This window comes from Pan paniscus, chromosome 3 (genome assembly GCF_029289425.2).
Source record: "Pan paniscus chromosome 3, NHGRI_mPanPan1-v2.0_pri, whole genome shotgun sequence".
In the NCBI taxonomy this organism is placed as follows: Eukaryota; Metazoa; Chordata; class Mammalia; order Primates; family Hominidae; genus Pan; species Pan paniscus.
Window position 1 is genome coordinate 1,003,714 of NC_073252.2, and position 24,660 is coordinate 1,028,373.

The window sequence follows — 24,660 nt, forward strand, 5'->3', positions numbered from 1 at the left end:
TAATCCCAGATACTTGGGAGGCTGTAAAAAGTTAAGTAGAGCTTCCTCTTCAAAAACTTTCCTCCCCATCTAATTAGGAATAAATAGTAACTTCTCTTAGAAGCAAAATTTATTCAAAGACCTGTGCTAACATTCTTAAATATCTGCTAGCCGTAATAAAGAAATGAATGTACTCTTTTTTCTTAGCTCCCACAAGTTAGCCTAAATATCTGCCCTGGCATGCTTATACTGGTCCCAGCAAGTATTAGGTCACGGCCTGTTCCTCTTCCTTATTTGAAGGTGTTTTTACCTTTCTCAGCACTCCACAAGTTACTTCCTCCTTCCTTTGTTCCCCTCTGCCTTTGCCTCTTTTGAAAAGTTCTAAGTTGCTAGCCAGTCGGGACCAATACAGAATGTGAGGTCCCGTTCCAGCCAATGGAAACCAGACACAGCAGTCGGGGGGACGCGTCAGGTTATAAATGACCCTGTCTCCTTTGTTCGCTGTACCTTCACGGCAAAACTGCTGGTGAGTGTGCCCTTTCTGCAGAAAGTAAGAAATGGCCTTGTTGAGTAAATTAAATTTATGTTCAAGTGCTATTTCTTTACAGCACCGGGGAACAAGCATTTCAAACAAGGCTGAGGCAGGAGAATCGTTTGAACTGGGGAGGCGGAGGTTGTAGTGAACTGAGATCTTGCCACTGCACTCCAGCCTGAGTGACAGAGTGAGGCTCTCGTCTCAAAAAAAAAAAAAAAGAAGGTGAAGAAGAATTTTTATGTGTGTGTGTGTGTGTGTGTGTGTAGGGTTTAAATAGTTATCTAATATTTTGTACATTGTGTGATCAGGTATCTACTTTCTTATCTACATGGTGTGAAATGAGTTTGTGTGTGTGTGTGTGTGTGTGTGTGTTATAAAATGAACATGTGTTAAATCAGAGACCTGAAGTGCCTGAGACTTTGCTCTGCTCACAAGCTAACAAGCTAGCCAGCCAGTTTCACACATACGTGGACACGGGAAACATCCGTTCCCGTGGGTGGACGGGACGATGTGGGTGGAACTTGGACAGGCAGCAGGTGCATGTTGGGGAAGGACCCCAAGTTTAGGAAACTCTCTTATCCTTTTTTGTTTTTTCAGACGGAGTCTTGCTCTGTCGCCCAGGCTGGAGTGCAATGGCACAGGCTCGGCTCACTGCAACCTCCCCGTCCCGGGTTCAAGCGATTCTCCTGCCTCAGCCTCCTGAGTAGCTGAGATTATAGGCGCGTGCCACTACACCCAGTAATTTTTGTATTATTAGTAGAGATGGGGTTTCACCATGTCGGCCAGGCTGGTCTCGAACTCCTGACCTTGTGATCCACCCGCCTTGGCCTCTCAAAGTGCTGGGATTATAGCTGTGAGCCACCGAACCCGGCTGAAACTCTTTTATCCTTTATGTGGCTGCTGGGGGCCTCCTCATCCTCCCTTCCAGAGAGACAAACCTGGTCTCTTCTCTGGTGTGTAAGTAAGCCTTCTCCAGGGACAGAGGTAGGTGGGAGGCGTTGTGGGGGTGGAGGAGGTCTTTGTCCTAGAGACGGGGTTTCACCATGTTGGCGAGGCTGGTCTTGAACTCCTGACCTCAAGTGATCCACCCGCCTCAGCCTCCCAAAGTGCTGGGATTACAGGCGTGAGCCACCTTGCACAGCCTGGACAAACATTCTTAACATGGTTTCAGTGACTCTGAGGACCTGGACCGCGGAGAAACATGAGGTGTGGAAAATTGCCTCCCAATAGGGTCTAACCTGCTTTAAGACTGTGAGATGGAGGCTGGGCGCGGTGGCTCACGCCTGTAATCCCAGCACTTTGGGAGGCCGAGGCGGGCGGATCACGAGGTCAGGAGATCAAGACCATTTTAGCTAACACAGTGAAACCCCATCTCTACTAAAAATACAAAAAATTAGCCGGGCGTGGTGGCAGGCACCTGTAATCCCAGCTACTTGGGAGGCTGAGGCAGGAGAATCGCTTGAACCTGGGAGGCGGAGGTTGCATGAGCCAAGATCGTGCCATTGCACTCCAGCCTGGGCAATAGAGCAAGACTCTGTCTCAAAAAAAAAAAAAAATGCCAGGTGTGGTGGCTCACGCCTGTAATCCCAGTACTTTGGGAGGCTGAGGCGGGCAGATGACGAGGTCAGGAGATCGAGGCCATCCTGGCTAACACGGTGAAACCTCATCTCTACTAAAAATACAAAAAATTAGCCTGTAGTCCCAGCTACTCTGGAGGCTGAAGCAAGAGAATGGCGTGAACCTGGGAGGTGGAGCTTGCAGTGTGAGTGGAGATCGCGCCACTGCACTCCAGCCTGGGCGACAGAGCGAGATTCCGTCTCAAAATAAAATTTAAAAAAAAACTTTGAGATGGGTATTTAATGTTTTTGCCTGTCTTTTGGCAGGTAGGTATTGTGCGTGTGTGTGTGTGTGTGTGCACATGGCTGTGTGTAGTGTATGTGTCTAATTTCTCTGTAGGTATGACTGATATCTAACATTTTGTGTATAGTGTGGCATAACTACTTTGTGTATGTTATCAAATTTTTATTGAATATGTTGGAAATGAGCATCTATTTTTGTTTTTTGTTTTTGTTTTGTTTTTCTTTTTGAGATGGAGCTCGTTCTGTTGCCCAGGCTGGAGTGCAGTGGCGCGATCTCAGCTCACTGCAACCTCCACCTCCTGGGTTCAAGCGATTCTTCTGCCTCAGCCTCCCGAGTAGCTGGGATTACAGGCGCCTGCCACCACGTCTGGCTAATATTTGTATTTTTAGTAGAGACGGGGTTTCACCATGTTGACCAGGCTGGTCTGGAACTCCTGACCTCAGGTGATCCACCTGCCTCGGCCTCCGAAAGTACTGGGATTACAGGCGTGAGCCACCGCACCCAACCAATTTTGTTCTTTTTAAGGTTGTTTTGGCTATTCTGAGTCCCCTGAATTTCCATATAAATTTTAGGATCAGCTTGTCAATTTCTGAAAAAAGCTCATTAGGACTTTGATATGGATTGTGTTGAATGATTAGGTTGGAGACACCTTAACAATAGTGTCTTCCCACCGCGGACGCAGGACATCTTTCCATTTACTTAGACCTTCTTTAGATTCTTTTGGTCATGGTTTGTAGTTGTAGCTTTCAGAATATTAGTTTTGCACTCTTTGGCTACATTTATTTGCTTTTTAAAATTATTAGACTTTATGTTTCAGAGCAATTTTAGATTTATAGAAAAATCTATCAGAAAGTACGGCGTTCCCATACACCCCTCTCTCCCCCAAACCCTGCACTCCACTTCCCTGTTATCTACATCTCGCATGAGTTTGGTACTTTTGTTAGGATTGATGAACCGATATCGACACGATCTTCTTAACCAAAGTCCATCCTGAAGTCCACACTGGATGCTCTTTGTGCGGTGTGTTCTATATTGGTTAGTTAGTTAGTTTGTTTGAGACAGAGTCTCCCTCTGTCGCCCAGGCTAGAGTGCGGTGGTACGACCTCGGCTCACTGCAATCTCCGCCTCCCGGGTTCAAAGGATTCTCCTGCCTCAGCCTCCCAAGTAACTGGGATTATAGGCATGTGCCACCACGTCCGCCTAATTTTTGTATTTTTAGTAGAGACGGTTTTGCCATGTTGGCCAGGTCTCAAAACTCCTGACCTCAAGTGATCCGCCTGCATCAGCGTCCCAAAGTGCTGGGATTACAGGCGTGAGCCACCGTGCCTGGCCGTTGACATTCGATGTTTAACATACACAGTTAACTGCACATTATTCCAAGATAGGCCAAGTCCATGCAGTGTCTCCAGGCTCTTCTGAGCAGGCCGGGGCTTTAGAGCGTGCTCCCTGCTCACCACACCACACGCAGCTTTCTGGTGGTCATTGCTGAGTTTTAGTTTTGTGTAAAAACACGCACGCACAGGCCGGGCGCGGTGGTTCACGCCTGTAATCCCAGCACTTTGAGAGGCTGAGGCAGGCGGATCACCTGAGGTCAGGAGTTCGAGACCCGCCCAACCAACATGGTGAAACCCCGTCTCTATTAAAAATACAAAATTAAACCCCGTCTCTACTAAAAATACAAAAAATTAGCCGGACATGGTGGCGCATGCCTGTAATCCCAGCTACTCAGGAGGCTGAGGCAGGAGAATCACTTGAGCCCGGGAGGCGGAGGTTGCAGTGAGCCGAGATGGCGCCACTGCACTCAAGCCTGGGGGACAAGAGCGAGACTCCGTCTGAAAACAAACAAAACAAAACAAAAAACTACACACACACACACACACACACACACACACACACACAGATGAACGGCTGGAATTATTTCTCCGGCGATGGTTAAATGATACTTGGGTACAGTTGTTGGTGATGTGCCAGCTGCTCAGGGTCTGGTTCTTCTGACTCTTTTGTGGGCGTCCTGCCTCCCCATATCCGGCGTCCTACCAGGCGTCCGAGCATGTTCCTAGCATGGTGTTTGCGTCTCCGCCTGCAGAGTCAGGTTAGTTCTCAAGTCTGAAGCTCCTCACGACTCTCTCTTCCTCTGCTCTTGTGAGATCATCACGTCTGCGATTTCAGCCCTGCCTGGCTCCCCTGCGCTTCCACTGCTTCCCTGCCGCCCTGTCCTCAGCAGCGTCACTTACAGCCACACCAAGCTCTTCAACTGGTTTGTGAATTACCTCATGGACTTGTTTTCGTGTGTGTCCAGGACTATAAATTTTATTTCCAAGATTTCCACCTGGTTGATTGAAACAGGCATTCATTGATGCGTTCACCCAACAAACTCCCATGAGGCCTCCTCTGCAGGGCACCTGCGGGCACTTCCGGCTCCCAGAGGGGCCTGGCGTCTGGAGGGAGAAGTGGAAGGAGACTGAAGGGCGCCTGAGGTGGGCAGGTGGCACAAGCAGCAAGCGAGGGCGGCAATCTTTTTTTTTTTTTTGAGACGGAGTCTTGCTTTGTCGCCCAGGCTGGAGTGCCGTGGCACTATCTTGGCTCACTGCAACCTCTGCCTCCTGGGTTCAAGCAATTCTCCTGCCTCAGCCTCCCGGGTAGCTGGGATTCCAGGTGCCCACGACCACGCCCAGCTAATTTTTTTTGTATATTTAGTACAGATGGGGTTTCACCATGTTGGCCAGGCTGGTCTCAAACTCCTGACCTCAGGTGATCCACCCGCTTTGGCCTCCCAAAGGGTTGGGATTATAGGCGTGAACCACCGGGCCCGGCTGATTTTCAACATTACCAAATATCTAATCAGTGTCCGTCACCACGATTGTTGCGTAATGTGCTTCGTTTTGTTTACAGTTTGCGTGACTCAGGATCCAAATCAAGCCATAGGTCTACACTCACTTCCTCTCGATTGTTTCTCTCATTGTATCTTCTTCAATCCCCTGCATAGCTGGCTGTGGAAGAAACAGTTCTTAGTCCTGAGAGTTTCTGCTGACATTCCAAGGCGTCTCCCGCCTGTCCCCGAATTCTATAAATCAGTGTGAGACCCGGAGGCCTAATCAGTGTCTTAGTGTGGGTCCCCAAGAAGCAGAGCCTGAGCTAAGGGGCTTGGGGTGGGTTGGGCTGGGATCTTTCCTCGGGCGACCACCTTAGGGAGTCAGAAAGGGGCAGAGAGTGTGAAATGGGAAGAAACAGCAACGCTGAAGAAAAGGTGCATCCCAGGGCTGCCTGAGCCCCAGCCAGAGAAGGCCTGGGACGGAGACCCACTGGGGGGCCTCCCACGGAGCAGCCAGAGGGGCGAGGCTGGGTGGGGGGACGGAGCACCTGCTGCACCTGTATTCAGGGTGGATTTTTAAGCAAGATCTCGTTGTAGCCGTGTCGCTTTCCTACCAGGAGGCCCATGACATCCGGCTGTCTCTGTGGTAATGTTCATATCAATGACGGTTGTTACCTGTGTCATTATCTCACTGGGGCTGTGACAGGGGAGAGTTTATTCTATACTTTCTTCATTTACCAGCTGCAATGTTCCTAGAGAGAAGCCAGCACTCGCCAGATCTTTGGCCACCCCGAGGTGTCGTGTGCATAAGGGAAGATGAGAGGCTGGTTGACACCCACCCTTCACCCGTTTTGTAAATAACAAGCTGGCGCCCCAGAGCCCATCCACAGCAGCTTTTTCAGTGGCATTATGCATTCGTGGCGCAAGCATCCTTAGTATGCTTCCATCAGTGGCTTCAGTCGTGGCCGGCGCAGGTCTCTTTGGGTGGCCTCAGGTCCTGCAGTCCTCACAGCTCCCTTTCCTTGTCCATCTCCTGATCTACATCCAGGCACATTCAGCCTTCCTCTCGCTCCTGGAGCCTCTGAAATAGTGACAGCTCCTTCTACGCACAGACCTCATTCTGCACCCGCGTGGTTTCCAGGCTGGCTTCCACTGATGGAGTTTCTTCCTCGTCACGGGTCATATTTTCCTCTTTGCATGTCTGATGACTTTTGATTAGATGCAGGCGTTGTTCACTTTCCCTGTTGAGTTCTGAGTATATTTGCATTCCTATTAAATATTCCTGTGTTTTGCTCTGGACAAAGTCAAGTTACTTGGAGACACATTGGTCCTCTCCAGCCTTCTGAGCTTTTGAGTCTGGACCAGCGCAGAGTTCGCTCCTGTCCCACAGCTGACCGCCCTGCCTGGTGCCCCTGGGACGACGAGGACATCCTGGGGCCGGAGGGGGTGCAAAGACTCCCAGCCCTGTTCCGCCAGCTTCTTTCCAGAGTCCTTCCCAGCTCCGGGCAGCTCCCACATGCCTGCCCCATCCTGGAGCTCTGGCTGTGGGCAGTCCCTCCTCTCCGTCCCTGCCCTGTGGACTCTGGTGTGTGGGTCTCCCTGACTCCCAGCTTTGCCTCCTCCGCCCAGCTCCTCTCCCGGAGTTGCAGCCAGGAGGCTTCCTTTTGGCCTCGCCCCATTTGCTCCTCTCTCAGGCACCATGTCCTGTGCTCCCTGATGCCCAGTGTCTGAAGATCGTTGGATGTATTTTGTCCACTGTTTCAGCTGCTTCGGGAAAGAGGGTAAACTCACGCCCTGCACACACATGCCGATGGCACAGAGATTGAGGCTGTGAGCTTTGCCTCCACCTGGTGTGAAAATACGTCATCTTCTGGCTTTGCAGTCAGTGCTGTGCAACTCAGTTTTGATCTGCTTTGTAGTTTTATGTGTCTCATGAGGGAATTCAGGGAGATACAAAATTCTTGCTACTGCCACCATCTTCCCAGAATCCACAGGGATTTATTTATTTATTTTATTTTGGGACAGGGTCTTCCTCTGTCATCTGGGCTGGAGTGCAGCGGTGCAATCTCGGCTCGCTGCAACCTCCACCTGCCGGGCTCAAGCAATCCTCCCACCTCAACCTCCCAAGGAGCTGGGGCCACAGATGCACACCACCATGCACCACCATGCCCAGATACTTGTTGTTGTTTTTTTTTTTTTTTTTTGTAGAAACAGGGTTTCACCATGTTGCTCAGGCTGGTCTTGAACTCCTGGGTTCAAATGATCCACCAGTCTCGGCCTCTCAAAGTGCTGGGGTTATAGTCATGAGCCACTGCACCCCACCTATTTTTATTTTTTAATTTTTTATTTTTTTAAGAGACAGGGGCCAGGCATGGTGGCTCATGCCTATAATCCCAGCACTTTGGGAGGCCGAGACAGGTGAATCACTTGAGGTCAGGAGTTCGAGACCAACCTGGCCAACATGCCAAGACTCCATCTCTACTAAAAATTCAAAAATTAGCCACGTGTGGTGGCTTATGCCTGTAATCCCAGCTACTTGAGAGGCTGAGGCACGAGAATTGCTTGAACGTGGGAGGTGGAGGCTGCAGTGAGCCGAGATCGTGCCACTGCACTCCAGCCTGGGTGACAGTGTGAGACTCCATATCAAAAAAAAGAAAAGAAAAGAAAAGAGATGGGGTCTCACTATGTTATTCCAGGCTGGTCTCAAACTCCTGCGCCCAAGTAATCCTCCCGCCTCAGCCTCCCAAAGTGCTGGGACTACAGGTGTGAGCCACACTGGCCTCCACAAAGCATTTTTAGGGCAGGCAAATGGGTAGAATGTTCAATGGTAAATGGGTAGAACGTCAATGGTCCCTGCTCCAGGTAAATGGCAGCAACTGTGAGCCCTTTTCTCATCTCGCAGGACAGCATATCCTGGATACCGGAGGTCACTCTGTAAATAAGAGTGTGTGGTGCCATCAGTCTCTTCTTTGTCAGTCTTCTTTATCTTTATCTCTTCTTTATTCACTATCCAAGGTGTGGAGGTTCAAGAGTGTATCCGATTAACCGTGTGGATGGCCATGTTTTCAATTTTTCTGTTATACATTATGCTGCAATTAATAGCCTTGGTCATCCATCTTTTTTATTCCTGCCATTTATCTCTGGAATAAAGTCCTATTTGGGGGCCACTGGGCTGAAGGATAAATGCCCGTGTACTTTGCTGGATACTGTCAAACGCTCCTCTGCTCCCACCACTCACGTCTGAGAGCCCTGTTTCCTGACAGCCTTGCCAACAACGTGAGTGAGTGTCAGGGAGAGCTCTGCGCGGAGTGAGCTTGGGGAAACAGGCAGAGGTGGGAGCAGGGACCTCAGAGGACGTCCTTATCATCACACGCTGGGTGCAGCGCTCCCACTTGGGTGTGACGGGACCCGCTGGTTGGTTGCTCTGTTGAGGATTGACTGGGGGTGGGGGGCCCAAGGCTGTGGCACCAGTTCCAGCAGGACAGGGCGGGTTTGGGCCACAGCAGCCTTGGAAAGCCATGGTTGGATGATGGGAAGTTTCCAAGACAGAGCTGGCAGGACTTTCTGATGAAAACAGAAGAGAGCAATTGGGAACGAGACCACATGTCTGTACCCCAGCAACAGAAAGGGTGGTGACAAAGGCAGTTGGATTTACCCCACAAAGTCCTGGAGCATTTGGTTGAGAGATGGGGGTGGGCGCAGATGCCTGATGTGCTTAAGAGAGAACTTGGGGAGGGAAATTGGAGAAAGAGTTCCTGAAGAGTGACGCTGTGAAGACAGCAGAGAAGCACAGGGTCCAGAGAGCTCTTTCTGTTCTGCTCCATCCTCAAGGATGGGCAGACCCTCTGCCAGTTTATGAGTGACCAGAATGATCTGCCAGAGAGGCACCCAATGGCCCTAGGAGGCCCTAGTGACTGGGTGGGCAGGGAGGGCAGACCAGCACCCTGGGGAAGGTTGGGGCACCCTCTGGGGGGGACAGGGGCCTCCCCTCTACTCCAGTCTGCTTGTGCCATGATTTCTGCCTCCTTTCTTTACAGCTCTGCTAAGGAATACGTGCCTGTATGTAATATGTGCACACCCCTGAACTCACACCAGGACAACACACACTGCCAACACCCTAGGCTTCTTTGGCCCCGATGCCCCTACCCTCGGGCCTTGGCTGAGTGAGGTCCCGGGAGGGTGCAGGTGGGAGACCTGGCTGGCTGCTGATGGGCCATGGATGGCCACTTTGGGCATGAGAGGAAGAGGGTGCAGAGGACTCTGGGGTCTTGCCTCAGGACTGGCGGTTGGGGGTGGGGGGTCCTGGGGTACACAGCAGACTCAGGATGGCCTGGGGAAGCCATCCGGCCATGTGGCATTTAAGCTTCCTAATGACATTCAGCAGAAACAGAGCTGGACACAAGAGCCCAGGGCTCAGAGTCAAGGTCCGGGCACCGCTGGCACCCACCCAGGAGAGTAGTGGGAAGCCTAGGGGTAGGGTCTGCACCTCCTTGAGGAGGGGCCTGGGGCCTGGAGTGAGTTCTGAACTGCAGCTTACCACTCTGCCTCTTCCTGAGGCCACCACACTCAGCCCAGGACTGTTCCTGGCCTGCTGGCCACCCCCTGCCCCTTGCACCCCAGCACCAATACCTTGCCCCTGCCCTCCTTCTGGGATGATCCTCCAGTCCTCCCCTCCACATCTGGGGCCTGCCTCCACCAACTGAAAACTGCAGTCAGGGCTCTTGTGGAGGGCCAGCACCCCAGTACCCCAATCGCAGGCAGCCCTCTCCAGTGGGCCCCTCCCCTGCACTGGGCCACCCCATGGCTCCACGGAGCCCTCCCTGCCTCCCCTCCCGCGGGGGCAGCAGTGGCCACATTTAGTCCCTCCCCTTCACAGCAGCATGCCTGGGAATGCTGTACACATTCACATCTCTGCTGTCTGTCCTCCTCCCACCCGGATAACGCGTCCACCCAGTGCTGGAGATCTCAGCAGGCCCCCAGCCCTTCTCAGGCCCCACTCAGCAGCGGACTCAAGCCGCTTCCCCACGTGCTGCACCATACTTGGGCCCAGGGCCCCCTGCCTGGTGGCTGCTCCCGGGATCCGACTCTAGACTTCACGGGGACAGTCGCAGGGTCACTCCCTCAGCCACCACCTCTCCAGACGGGAAGAGCTAATGACTCCTGACTCCTGTTCCACGCCTGCACCGCACAGCCTTGCAGCGATTGCCCCTGGCCCACGGGGCCTCCACTCTCGCCACGCAGCCTCCACACTGCACGGCGCCCCGATGCCCGGAACCACAGTGGTCTCGCTTCCCACCCAAGACCCAACCTGCCCTCCCGTCCTGGGCCGCCAGCCCAGAACCCGCAAAACGGGAGACCCTAGGACCCCGCGCGCCTGCACGTCCGCCTCACCCCCGCACGCGCCCTCGGTCCTCAGATCCCGCCCTCTCAGGACAGTGCCAGTCCCACGAAGGCGCAAATGCCACCCGTACTGCTCTGCCCTGGCGGAGGGCACCCAGGTCAGAGAGTCGGCACGCAGGTGCCCTGTCCGTCCTGATGCTGAACATAACCTAAATACAAGCCTAACCATGACCAGACCCAAACCCCTGACCCTGACCCCACCCCTAATCCTGACCCTAACCCTAAACCCAACCCTAACCCTAAACCTAACCCCTAACCCTGACCCTACCCCTAATCCTGACCCTAACCGTAAAACCAACCCTAACCCTAACCCCTAATGCTGACCCTAACCCTAAATCCAGTCCTAACCCTGACTCTAACCCTAACCCTGACCCTAACCCTAAACCCAACCCTAACCCTAGACCAGACCCTAACCCCTGACCCTGACCCCACCCCTAATCCTGACCCTAACCATAAAACCAACCCTAACCCTAACCCCTAATGCTGACCCTAGCCCTAAACCCAGTCCTAACCCTGACTCTAACCCCTAACCCTGACCCTAACCCTAAAACCCAACCCTACCCCTAACCCCTACACCTAACCCCTAACCCTGACCCTAAACCTAAACCCAACCCTAACCCTGACTCTGACCCCTAACCCGACCCCTGACCCTAACACCGACCCTTAACCCTGCCGGGAGGGCGCTCAGTCCCGGCTCCCACAAAGGACAGCAGCACCCGTACTGGACGGCACCCCCGGAGGGACCCGGGCCTGAGGACTCTGCTGCTCCAGCGCCCCAGCTCACGATCGTCCAGGACCCGTCGGGTCCCTCAGCACAGCGCGGCCCTGTCGCTCTCCTGACCACGCCCCTCATGGCCCCGCCCTATGCCCCGCCCCTGGCCCTCGCGCCCCGCGGCTCCCTCGGCCGAGTCCAGGCCCGACGCGCCTGCGCCCTCTGACCACGCCCCTCCCCGCTCCTATCCCCACCCCTTACCGCCTGGCCCCGCCCACGCCCCTTGCCGCGGGGTGGGAGCCCAGACGCACACCGCGCATGCTCCGAGCGCGGCGCCCCCGACGCGGCGCTCGGCTCGGCTCGGGCATTTCCGCCTCTTTGTTTTAAACTCCGGACGGGCTTTTTTCTCCTCCTCTTGGGGGGGACCCACAGGGAGCGGCGCCCCCTCCCCCCTCCGGCGCGGACCCCGCGTGCGCCTTGCTCGCCCGCAGCCCCGAGACCGCAGGTCAGTGAGTCCGCCCCGCCTGGCCTGGGCCCTCGGCGCCCGCTCCTCAGGCTGCGGCCTCGGCCCGTGTCCGGCCCGGAAGGCTCTGAACCCCGGGCCCGCGCTCCGTCGTCCCCGTCGGCCTGGCCCGGGAAGCCCTTGGCAGGCCCGGGAGGGCCGGCACCCCACCCCAGGCAGGACTCCGGGAGGTCGAAGACCCCAGCCCAGGCAGGACCCCGGGAGGGCCAAGACCCCAGCCCAGGCAGGACTCCGGGAGGTCGAAGACCCCAGCCCAGGCAGGACCCAGGGAGGGCCAAGACCCCAGCCCAGGCAGGACCCAGGGAGGGCTGGGACAGCAGCCCAGGCAGGCCGCAGGGAGGGCAGGGACCCCATTCCAGGCAGGACCCCGGGACGGCCAAGACCCCAGCCCAGGCAGGACCCCGGGAGGGCCGGGACTCCAGCCCAGGCAGGACCCCGGGAGGGCCGGGACTCCAGCCCAGGCAGGACCCCGGGAGGGCCGGGACTCCAGCCCAGGCAGGACCCCGGGAGGGCCGGGACTCCAGCCCAGGCAGGACCCCGGGAGGGCCGGGACTCCAGCCCAGGCAGGACCCCGGGAGGGCCGGGACTCCAGCCCAGGCAGGACGCAGGGAGGGCAAGACCCCAGCCCAGGCAGGACCCAGGGAGGGCAAGACCCCAGCTCAGGCAGGACTCCGGGAGGGCCAGGACCTCAGCCCAGGCAGGACCCAGGGAGGGCCAGGACCCCAGCCCAGGCAGGACCCAGGGAGGGCCAAGACCCCAGCCCAGGCAGGACCCAGGGAGGGCAAGACCCCAGCCCAGGCAGGACCCAGGGAGGACCCAGGGAGGGCAAGACCCCAGCCCAGGCAGGACCCAGGGAGGACCAAGACCCCAGCCCAGGCAGGACCCAGGGAGGGCTGGGACAGCAGCCCAGGCAGGACCCAGGGAGGGCTGGGACAGCAGCCCAGGCAGGCCGCAGGGAGGGCAGGGACCCCAGTCCAGGCAGGACGCAGGGAGGGCAAGACCCCAGCCCAGGCAGGACCCAGGGAGGGCAAAGACCCCAGAACAGGGAGGGCCAAGACCCCAGCCCAGGCAGGAACCCGGGAGGGCGAAGAGCCCAGACCAGGCAGGACCCAGGGAGGGCGAAGACCCCAGACCAGGCAGGACCCAGGGAGGGCGAAGACCCCAGCCCAGGCAGGACCCCGGGAGGGCCAGGACCTCAGCCCAGGCAGGACCCTGGGAGGGTGAAGACCCCAGCCCAGGCAGGACCATGGGAGGGCAGGGACCCCAGCCCAGGCAGGACCCTGGGAAGTTCGCGACCCCAGCCCAGGCAGGACCCCGGGAGGGCTGGGTCCTCAGACCAGGCAGGACCTGAAGAGAGTTGGGCTCTGGGATTGCACAGGACCCCCAGAGTGCTAGGACACAATGACACATCATCCAGGAGGGTCTGACCCTGGGACAGGTCACCGAGAAGGGCTGGGACCCCAAGATGGGTCACCAAGGAGGGTCGGACCTGGCCACCTGGCAGGGCCCGGGGGGGCTAGGTCCCTGGGAAGAATCACGGAGGAGGGCCAGACCTAGGGACCAGGCAGAATCCAAAGAATGCCAGGACCCCAGAATAGATACCCCAGGAAGGTCCTGCCTTAAAGTGGGTCACAGACGAGGGCCGGGACCCCATGACCATAATTCAGGAGGACCTGACCCTGGAGCAGTCTTGTGAGTCCTGTGAGCACTGCTGGGACCCTGAAACTGCCCCGTCTCCCCCGGGACCCTGAGACAGCCCTGTTTTCACCCGGGGGCCGGGACCCTGAGACAGCTCTGTTTTCACCCGGGGGCCGGGACCCTGAGACAGCTCTGTTTTCACCCGGGGGCCGGGACCCTGAGACAGCCCTGTTTTCCCCTGGGGGCCGGGACCCTGAGACAGCCCTGTTTTCCCCTGGGGGCCGGGACCCTGAGACAGCTCTGTTTTCACCCGGGGGCCGGGACCCTGAGACAGCCCTGTTTTCACCCGGGGGCCCAGGACCCTGAGACAGCCCTGTTTTCCCCTGGGGGCCGGGACCCTGAGACAGCTCTGTTTTCACCCGGGGGTCGGGACCCTGAGACAGCCCTGTCCTCCCCGGGGCTCGGGACCCTGAGACAGCCCTGTTTTCACCCGGGGGCCGGGACCCTGAGACAGCCCTGTTTTCCCCTGGGGGCCGGGACCCTGGGACAGCCCTGTTTTCACCCGGGGGCCGGGACCCTGAGACAGCCCTGTTTTCCCCTGGGGGCTGGGACCCTGAGACAGCCCTGTTTTCACCCGGGGGCCGGGACCCTGAGACAGCTCTGTTTTCACCCGGGGGCCGGGACCCTGAGACAGCCCTGTTTTCACCCGGGGGCCCAGGACCCTGAGACAGCCCTGTTTTCACCCGGGGGCCGGGACCCTGAGACAGCTCTGTTTTCACCCGGGGGCCGGGACCCTGAGACAGCCCTGTTTTCACCCGGGGCCCAGGACCCTGAGACAGCCCTGTTTTCACCCGGGGCCCAGGACCCTGAGACAGCCCTGTTTTCACCCGGGGCCCAGGACCCTGAGACAGCCCTGTTTTCACCCGGGGGTCGGGACCCTGAGACAGCCCTGTCCTCCCCGGGGCTCGGGACCCTGAGACAGCCCTGTTTTCACCCGGGGGCCGGGACCCTGAGACAGCCCTGTTTTCACCCGGGGGCCGGGACCCTGAGACAGCCCTGTTTTCACCCGGGGGCCGGGACCCTGAGACAGCCCTGTTTTCCCCTGGGGGCTGGGACCCTGAGACAGCCCTGTTTTCACCCGGGGCCCAGGACCCTGAGACAGCCCTGTTTTCCCCTGGGGGCTGGGACCCTGAGACAGCCCTGTTTTCACCCGGGGGCCGGGACCCTGAGACAGCTCTGTTTTCACCCGGGGGCCGGGACCCTGAGACAGCCCTGTTTTCACCCGGGGGCCCAGGACCCTGAGACAGCCCTGTTTTCACCCGGGGCCCAGGACCCTGAGACAGCCCTGTTTTCACCCGGGGGCCCAGGACCCTGAGACAGCCCTGTTTTCACCCGGGGCCCAGGACCCTGAGACAGCCCTGTTTTCACCCGGGGGTCGGGACCCTGAGACAGCCCTGTCCTCCCCGGGGCTCGGGACCCTGAGACAGCCCTGTTTTCACCCGGGGGCCGGGACCCTGAGACAGCCCTGTTTTCACCCGGGGGCCGGGACCCTGAGACAGCCCTGTTTTCACCCGGGGGCCGGGACCCTGAGACAGCCCTGTTTTCCCCTGGGGGCTGGGACCCTGAGACAGCCCTGTTTTCACCCGGGGCCCAGGACCCTGAGACAGCCCTGTTTTCCCCTGGGGGCTGGGACCCTGAGACAGCCCTGTTTTCACCCAGGGGCCGGGACCCTGAGACAGCTCTGTTTTCACCCCGGGGGCCGGGACCCTGGGACAGCCCTGTTTTTACCCGGGGGCCGGGACCCTGAGACAGCCCTGTTTTCACCCGGGGGCCCGGGACCCTGAGACAGCCCTGTTTTCACCCGGGGGTCGGGACCCTGAGACAGCCCTGTCCTCCCCGGGGCTCGGGACCCTGAGACAGCCCTGTTTTCTCCCAGGGCCCGGCACCCTGAGACTGGACAGTGAGAAGGGCTCATGACATGGACAGGCTCCTAGATGACCAGGACCTCAAACGGGGTCACTTAGGGTCGGGACACTGGTGTGGACAGGGAAGAAGGCTAGGCTCTCAAAGAGGACCTGATGAGAGCTGGAACTTCCAGACAGGTCCTCAGAGGGCTGGGACTCCTGAACAAGTCACTGAGGAGCATGTAGGCCCCAAGACTAGACTGTAAGGAGTACTGGGACCCTCGGGGAGGAATCCAGCAGTGTCCTGAATCTGCCCAGTCCACTCAGCTGGATGCACCTGCTGTGAAGGCCAGGCATCTGGCATCCTGTTACCCGAGGCCCTTTCCATGAGACCCTGGGCCAGCCCCACAGCCCCTGCACATGAACCGCCTAGGTGATACCTGGGGTAGGTATGAGGCAGGGGCCTCAGGGTTCCAGGAGCTCCCAGCCCACAGGCTCCACACCTCAGGCTGGCACTGCGCCCTCCCCCTCAGCCCCTCGTCCAGGGCTGCTGTCCTGTCCTTGCCTTGGCTGTGGTCCGTGTCCAGCACCTTCAACCCCTCCTGCCCCTCTCCCCATCTTCAAGGTCATGTGAGTGCCCCACTTCCTCAGTGTAGAGGCGTTTCCAGTGTCCGGGAGACTTGGAGGAGGGGTGGGGTCTGAGCTGGGATGTGGACTCCTGGGCATATTTTGGGGACAGTTGGTCCAAGTCAGGAAAGTTGGAGCAGGCAAGGCTATTTCCCACTCCCTCTCTAGTAAGGGAAGGAATTAAAGGATCCTGGTGGTGGTTGGGCTGGGGATGGGGGTTGGTTTATTTCTCTGAAACCTTTGAATCAGCCTTTCATCAAAAACTTGTGGGTGTTTTCCTTTAATTTGGAAGTGGTAATGAAAAAGTGGGGTGCATGAGGTATTCAGAAGCAAGCAGTCTATGCTGTCCTTTGACTAGGGAAGGGTTGTCTAGTGACATCTTGTCAGGGGTGTTTCCAGAGGGTGGTCATCCCAGGAACCCTGCTTCCAGAGGGTGCCGTGTGGCTGCTTGGTGTGCCGCACATTTGCCAAAAGAGTGAATGATGCATGAACGAATGAAAGGCAAGAGTGAATGATGCATGAACAAATGAATGAAAGGCAAGAGTGAATGATGCATGAACAAATGAAAGGCAAGAGTGAATGATGGATGAACAAATGAATGAAAGGTAAGAGTGAATGATGCCTGAACAAATGAATGAAAGGCAAGAGTGAATGATGCATGAACGAATGAAAGGCAAGAGTGAATGATGCATGAACAAATGAATGAAAGGCAAGAGTGAATGATGCATGAACAAATGAATGAAAGGCAAGAGTGAATGATGCATGAACAAATGAATGAAAGGCAAGAGTGAATGATGCATGAACAAATGAATGAAAGGCAAGAGTGAATGATGCATGAACAAATGAATGAAAGGCAAGAGTGAATGATGTATGAACAAATGAATGAAAGGCAAGAGTGAGTGATGCATGAACAAATGAATGAAAGGCAGGGCCGCTCTTCAGAGACATCCCCTCGGATTAGGCGTGCGGGCTTGCCTGGAAGTTGGGCAGTACAATGAGGTGTAACCCTAAAACTCTGAGCTATCTAGACTCCCAAGAGAGACACTGAATTAGATGGTTCGGGATTTCATCTTTGCCACAGCTTCACTTCTTGGTTACTTAGGAGAAAACCGTGTTAGGTTTTCAGCTTAACATTTCAGGGTACTCAGTGTCAGCCACATTGTGTCCCTGCGTGGTCAGCCTGGACCTAGAAGCCTTTACTCGCCCAGTGTAACCGCCAGGGACCTTTTTACTCAACACTTCCTTCTGATTTGCTCTTTTGACATATCCTTTACTGTTTTTTAAACTTCATTTGCTTTGTGAAATTGTGGAAGAGGCTTGTGAAGCTGAGTGTTCAGGTTTGTTTGGCTCTGTACTGTCTGGTTCCCAGGCTTTTAGAGGTGTGTTTTAGAGGTGTTTTTAGGCCGTGCTGAGTGGTTGTATTATTTATATATTGCTGTGTGGCAGATTACCCCAGAACCCCTGCCTTAAACCAACAGTCTGATGATATCTTACTGTTTCTGTGGGTTGGGAGACCAGGTGGGCTCTGGCTCAGGGACCTCCCATCTGGGGTTGTGTCTCCTCTGAAGGCTGGACTGGGGAGGGTCCGCAGCCAGGCTGTGTCACGTGACTGTGGGCTGGAGACCTCAGTTCCTTTCTCTATAGGGCAGCTCCGAGGGAGCCCATGCCAAGCCAGAGAGGGACAGGAAGGACGTCCCAGTGTTTGTGGAGTGACATTCTACCACTTTTGCCAAGAGTCATTCGGCCCCTACACACTTGAGGGGAGGGGACTCCAAAACGGTGAGCATACGATGGGCAGGTGGGGTCACTGGAACACTTAAAGCCTGCCCAGCACAGCGGTGCTGTGAGCCTGGCATCTCTCAGGGCACTGGAGAGACATCCCGTAAGTAAATCAGCGATTGCGTTTGGAGTGACGTGTTAAGATGAGGATGTGACTGTTCAGCTGTCTCTTTAATTGGTGTGGGTTTCTCCGATGTCACCGTCATGATTGAGGTATTTGTGATATGTAAAAGAAGATAAATTACAGATAGAAAAGACTCTTAGGAATTAACTTGCAATTTGGCATACCAGTAGCAAGCCAAAAGACCCCCCCACAAATTAAATTACAAGGTGTGTGTCACTGATGTCAAATCCTTCCCAACAGCTTCAAGTGCAAGGATTTTTGCTGTTCCCAGAGTCCCCTCATTTTCTTCCTGCCAGTGATTTTGCTCCAGAAATTATCAACCGACAGCCGGGCGCGGTGGCTCACGCCTGTAATCCCAGCACTTTGGGAGGCTGAGGCGGGCGGATCACCTGAGGTCAAGAGTTCAAGACCAGCCTGGCCAACATGGAGAAACCCTGTCTCTACTGAAAATACAAAAGTTAGCCGGGCGTGGTGGCACATGCCCGAGGCTGAGGCGGGAGAATCGCTTGAACCTGGGAGGCGGAGGTTGCATGAGCCGAGATCATGCCATTGCACTCCAGCCTGGGCAACAAAAGCGAAACTCCGTCAAAAAAAAAAAAAAAAAAAAAAAAAGAAATTATCAACCGACTTCTGTTAAGTTTTCCTAAACCATTTTAAATATATGGGGGAAATGTTTTTACCAGTTACAGTAGACCTTGCTCTTGCAGTTATTTGTGACTTCATAAAAATGCCGTAGGAGACGTGAGACCCTGACCATACTGGACATTTGACCGGTGTGAGGACTTAGCTCCAGAGTCCAGGCACTACTGTGAGCCAGAGCCTCTGCTCCTATCCCACACCCTCCACTGCACAGGGAGCCGGACCCCATGCCTCCTTCTGGTTCTGGGCTGGAGCTAGGGCCGGGAAGGGGGCCTGTTCTGGACTCTGGAGACCTCAGCCGCCCCTCCCACCATGCCGCACTCTCTAGACCACAGCGGCGAGGAGCTGCAGGGTGTGGCAGGGGCCCTTTGCCGTGGGCTTGAATTCTTTACTTGGGTTTTTTTATTTGGATTATAAAGTGAGTCTTGTTTTGGTGTATGCTGTTACTCTTTATTAAATGGCAGGATTTATTTTGTTTGCAGCCTTATTTTTGGTTAATGGTTAGAATTGAAGTTGAAAATGTAATTTTTCTACAGAATTAGGCAGGCGTGTGTAATTTTTCAACAAAAATTAGCCAAGCATGGTGGTGGGCACCTGTAATCCCAGCTACTTGGGAGGCTGAGGCAGGAGAATCGCTTGAACCCGGGAAGCGGAGTTTGCAGTGATCTGAGATTGCACTCCAGACTGGGCGAAGAGTGAGACTCTGTCTGAAAAAAAATAAAAAGTAAAAAAAAAAGAAAAGAAAATGTAATTTTTCTTTTACCATTGAAATATAGTGAGGTTTAGGGACAGTTTCCTATTGTTTATCTATTTTTTATTACGATACTTGCTGTTAATATAGCAAAAATATGGTACAATTCATTGTGCTTCAAAAATTGAAATTATTTTTAATTTCATACATTGATAGTTTATCACTGAATTTTAAAAATGTGAGGCCTTAAGAAAAACAAAACAAAACTATCTTTCCAGATCTGCCACGTTTCTCCCGACAGAACTGAATTATGCAAATGCCAAAATGACAAAGAACAATAGTGAATGTTGCCTAGGTGCATTTTTGTAGAATTATCCACTGAGTTAAGCAAAACTCCCATTGACAGGAACTCACACTCTAGAAAATATAGTCCTTCAACCTATTGTTATATTGACTTGCTTTTTTTTAAGATAAACTCTAATATTCGTGTTTGTTTGTTTGTTTTTGTTTTTGTTTTTTGTTTGTTTGTTTGTTTTGAGATGGAGTTTAGCTCTTGTAGCCCAGGCTGGAGTGCAGTGGCGCGATCTCCGCTCACTGCAACCTCCGCCTCCTGGTTCAAGTGATTCTCCTGCCTCAGCTCCCTAAGTAGCTGGGATTACAGGCGCCTGCCACCATGCCCAGCTAAGTTTTTGTATTTTTAGTAGAGATGGGGTTTTGCCATGTTAGCCAGGATGGTCTCTATCTCCTGACCTCGTGATCCACCCGCCTCGGCCTCCCAAAGTGCTGGGATTACAGGCCTGAGCCACCGCGCCCGGCCAATAAACTCTAATATTCAGGTGCATTTAGAGAGTGGATTTGTTGGCTTGGTTTCTTTTTTCTTTTTTTTCAAATTCATTGATATTTGCTGGGCTTTGCTACATTAACAGCAAATTCCAGATGTTTAATGAGAAATAGATGCAAAGAGGGGAAATCTGTCTGCAGACCTCCTTGAAACTCCCTCTAATCAATGGGTCCCGTTGGCCTCGTGGGTCTTATGGGGGCTGTGAGCCTCGTGGGGGCTGTGGCCTTGTGGGTCCTGTGTGGCCTCGTGGGGGCTGTGTACCTCCTGGGGGCTGTGGCCAAGTGGGTCCTATGTTCTTCGTGGGTCCTGTGTGGTCTGGTGGGGGCTGTGGCCTCATGGGAGCTGTGGCTTTGTGAGTCCTATGTGGCATCATGGGGGCTTTGGCCTTGTGGGTCCTGTGTAGCCTCGTGGGGCTGTTGCCTTGTGGGTCCTGTGTGGCCTGCTGGGGGCTGTGGCCTCATGGGAGCTGTGGCTTTGTGAGTCCTGTGTGGCGTCATGGGGGCTGTGGCCTTGTGGGTCCTGTATGGCCTTGGGACTGTGGCCTCGTGGGTCCCGTTGGCCTCGTGGGTCTTATGGGGGCTGTGAGCCTCGTGGGAGCTGTGGGCCTGGTGGGGGCTGTGGCCTTGTGGGTCCTGTGTGGCCTCGTGGGGGCTGTGTACCTCCTGGGGGCTGTGGCCAAGTGGGTCCTATGTTCTTCGTGGGTCCTGTGTGGTCTGGTGGGGGCTGTGGCCTCATGGGAGCTGTGGCTTTGTGAGTCCTATGTGGCATCATGGGGGCTTTGGCCTTGTGGGTCCTGTGTGGCCTCGTGGGGCTGTTGCCTTGTGGGTCCTGTGTGGCCTGCTGGGGGCTGTGGCCTCATGGGAGCTGTGGCTTTGTGAGTCCTGTGTGGCGTCATGGGGGCTGTGGCCTTGTGGGTCCTGTGTGGCCTGGTGGGGGCTGTGGCTTTGTGGGTCCTGTGCAGCCTTGTGGGGGCTGTGGCTTCGTGGGTCCTGTGTGGTCTGGTGGGGGCTGTGGCCTCATGGGGGCTGTAGCCTTGTGGGTCCTGTGTGGCCTGGTGGGGGCTGTGGCCTTGTGGGTCCTGTATGGCCTTGGGACTGTGGCCTCGTGGGTCCTGTGTGGCCTCGTGGGGCTGTTGCCTTGTGGGTCCTGTGTGGTCTGCTGGGGGCTGTGGCCTTGTGGGTCCTGTGTGGCCTGGTGGGGGCTGTGGCTTTGTGGGTCCTGTGTGTCTCATGGGAGCCGTGGCCTTGCGGGTCCTGTGTGGCCTTGTGGGGGCTGTGGCCTCGTGGGGGCTGTGGCCTCGTGGGTCCTGTGTGCCTTGTGGGGGCTATGGCCTCATGGGTCCTGTGTGGCCTGGTGGGGGCTGTGGCCTCGTGGGTCCTGTGTGTCTCATGGGGGGCTGTGGCCTTGTGGGTCATATGTGCCTTGTGGGTCCTGTGTGGCCTGGTGGGTCCTGTGTGGCCTGGTGGGTCCTGTGTGGCCTCGTCAGGGCTGTGGCCTGGTGGGGGCTGTGGCCTCATGGATCCTGTGTGGCCTTGTGGGGGGCTATGACTTTGTGCCTGCGTCTCCTGTCTGGGTCTTGTGAGCTGTCACATTTCCAGGTTCTTGATCAGGGCGTGGCCCGTATTAGATGCTCAATAAACAGTAACCGGAAGCTGATCCTCGTGGATGCTGTGTGGAGCTGTTCTGAGGCGGCATGAGTATGAACTTGTTGGATTCCTGATGCCGCCCAGGAATCAGACCGTAAAAGCTGTGCTTATTTCGCAGTGTGAGCCTTGGCACGGCAGAGGGCGCACAGGGCAGGCATCATTGGAATGTGGGGGCCACGAGGGCTCACCTTAAAATTTTTTAAATGTTAAGTGATTTTAATTTACTTTTTTACCCAAAATTTTGTTAAGAAAAAAAATCGCAATACAGAAAAATGGAGAAAATTATACAGTGAGCACTTGCTGTGGTCCGAACGTCTGTGTCCCCCAGAATCCATGGGGGACCCTAACCCCCAAGGTGGTGGTGTCAGGCGTGGGGCCCTCGGGAGGCTCTGCCCTGATGACGGGACCAGCGCCCTTTCTGTCATTTGAGGACATGAGAGAAGGCACTGCCTGTGAGGACTCTGACCCCACCAGCCCCCAAATCTGCGAGCGCCTTGATTCTGGACTCCCAGCCTGCAGAACTGAGAGGTGCGTTCTGTGGTTTGTCAGCTGCTCGGCCTAAGGTGCTTCGGTTGCAGCCGCCTGAACAGACCAGGACGGCACCCTCTACTGCCCAGGCCCACTTGTGGCCGTTCGGCCGCATTGGCTTCCTCTCCTTCTCTCAGTACATCCTGGACTCACCTGTGAGCGGCTCCGGACAGGAGCCTTGCTGGGAAGGTGAGTCCCACCTGAGAGCAAGAACTAGGGGAGGCCCCCACACCGCTACAACCCCACTGTGACCCTAGGATGGTGGCACCTACTTCACGGCGTTACCTGATTTTCAGGCCGCCTTACCTCTTCCCAGCTGTCTTGAGAATGTCTCCATGTTTTCCTGAACCAGAGTCAGCCAGGGCCTGTCCTTGCCCTGGAGGTCCTGGCCCTTCTGACCATGCCAGGTGAGACCCCCTGGCGTTGGAGGTCTTGTCTCCCTGTCCGCGGACCGGGCTCGCATCCTTCCCACCCCACTGCCTTCTGCCAGGCCAGCGGAGACATGGCCCCTGACGTCCTCTTCAGTCTCAGCTGGAGAAAGCTGCCCTGGAGGGACTCTTCTCACTAGGTCACGCAGACCTGGGCACTCCTGATTTTCAGGTAGCTTATTTGGGACCTTAATTACAGCTTCAAACGTCCCTTTACAGCAGCCCATGGGTCAGTATGTCAGTAACAGAACTGGGCGTCGGTTCTGGGACTCTGTAGACACTGAGTGTGAGAACTGGGTGTCGGTGCTGGGACCCTGTAGACACTGATTGTGAGAACTGGGCGTCGGTGCTGGGACCCTGTAGACACTGAGTGTGAGAACTGGGCGTCGGTGCTGGGACGCTGTAGACACTGTGAGTGTGAGAACTGGGTGTCGGTGCTGGGACCCTGTAGACACTGTGAGTGAGAACTGGGTGTCGGTGCTGGGACCCTGTAGACAGTGAGTGTGAGAACTGGGCATCGGTGCTGGGACCCCGTAGACAGTGAGTGTGAGAACTGGGCGTCGGTGCTGGGACCCTGTAGACACTGAGTGTGAGAACTGGGCGTCGGTGCTGGGACCCTGTAGACACTGAGTGTGAGAACTGGGCGTCGGTGCTGGGACCCTGTAGACACTGATTGTGAGAACTGGGCGTCGATGCTGGGACCCTGTAGACACTGAGTGTGAGAACTGGGCGTCGGTGCTGGGACCCTGTAGACACTGAGTTTGAGAACTGGGCGTCGGTGCTGGGACGCTGTAGACACTGTGAGTGTGAGAACTGGGTGTTGGTGCTGGGACCCTGTAGACACTGTGAGTGAGAACTGGGTGTCGGTGCTGGGACCCTGTAGACAGTGAGTGTGAGAACTGGGCGTCGGTGCTGGGACCCCGTAGACAGTGAGTGTGAGAACTGGGCGTCGGTGCTGGGACCCTGTAGACACTGAGTGTGAGAACTGGGCGTCGGTGCTGGGACCCTGTAGACACTGAGTGTGAGAACTGGGTGTCCGTGCTGGGACCCTGTAGACACTGATTGTGAGAACTGGGCGTCGGTGCTGGGACCCTGTAGACACTGTGAGTGTGAGAACTGGGCGTCGGTGCTGGGACCCTGTAGACACTGTGAGTGTGAGAACTGGGTGTCGGTGCTGGGACCCTGTAGACACTGAGTGTGAGAACTGGGTGTCGGTGATGGGACCCTGTGGACACTGAGTGTGAGAACTGGGCGTCGGTGCTGGGACCCTGTAGACACTGTGAGTGTGAGAACTGGGTGTCGGTGCTGGGACCCTGTAGACACTGAGGGTGAGAACTGGGTGTCGGTGCTGGGACCCTGTAGACACTGTGAGTGTGAGAACTGGGCGTCCGTGCTGGGACCCTGTAGACACTGTGAGTGTGAGAACTGGGCGTGGGTGCTGGGACCCTGTAGAAACTCAGTGTGAGAACTGGACTTCGGTGCTGGGACCCTGTAGACACTGAGTGTGAGAACTGGGTGTTGGTGCTGGGACCCTGTAGACACTGTGAGTGTGAGAACCGGGCGTCGGTGCTGGGACCCTGTAGACAGTGAGTGTGAGAACTGGGTGTCAGTGCTGGGACCCTGTAGACACTGATTGTGAGAACTGGGCGTCGGTGCTGGGACCCTGTAGACACTGAGTGTGAGAACTGGGTGTCAGTGCTGGGACCCTGTAGACACTGAGTGTGAGAACTGGGCGTCGGTGCTGGGACCCTGTAGACACTGTGAGTGTGAGAACTGGGTGTCCGTGCTGGGACCCTGTAGACACTGTGAGTGTGAGAACTGGGCGTCGGTGCTGGGACCCTGTAGACACTGAGTGTGAGAACTGGGCGTGGGTGGTGGGACCCTGTAGACACTGTGAGTGTGAGAACTGGGCGTGGGTGCTGGGACCCTGTAGACACTGAGTGTGAGAACTGGGCGTCGGTGCTGGGACCCTGTAGACACTGAGTGTGAGAACT

The 24,660-nt window shown here is 55.8% G+C and overlaps 1 protein-coding gene across 5 annotated transcripts in view; it reads left to right on the forward strand.

Annotated features, from left to right (window-relative positions):
- Nucleotides 1-11,574: 11,574 nt before the first annotated feature.
- The window catches only part of PCGF3 (polycomb group ring finger 3), a 71,200-nt gene continuing 58,114 nt past the window's right edge, over nt 11,575-24,660 (forward strand). For 2 of the 5 annotated variants that reach the window (XM_034958107.3, XM_034958106.3), the window contains exon 1: nt 11,607-11,803. The gene's annotated coding sequence lies outside the window, so the exon portion shown is untranslated. Of the gene's footprint in view, nt 11,804-17,639; nt 17,770-24,660 lie in introns of those variants that run through there. The other 3 variants (XM_063603621.1, XM_063603620.1, XM_034958105.3) reach the window with 2 other exon arrangements.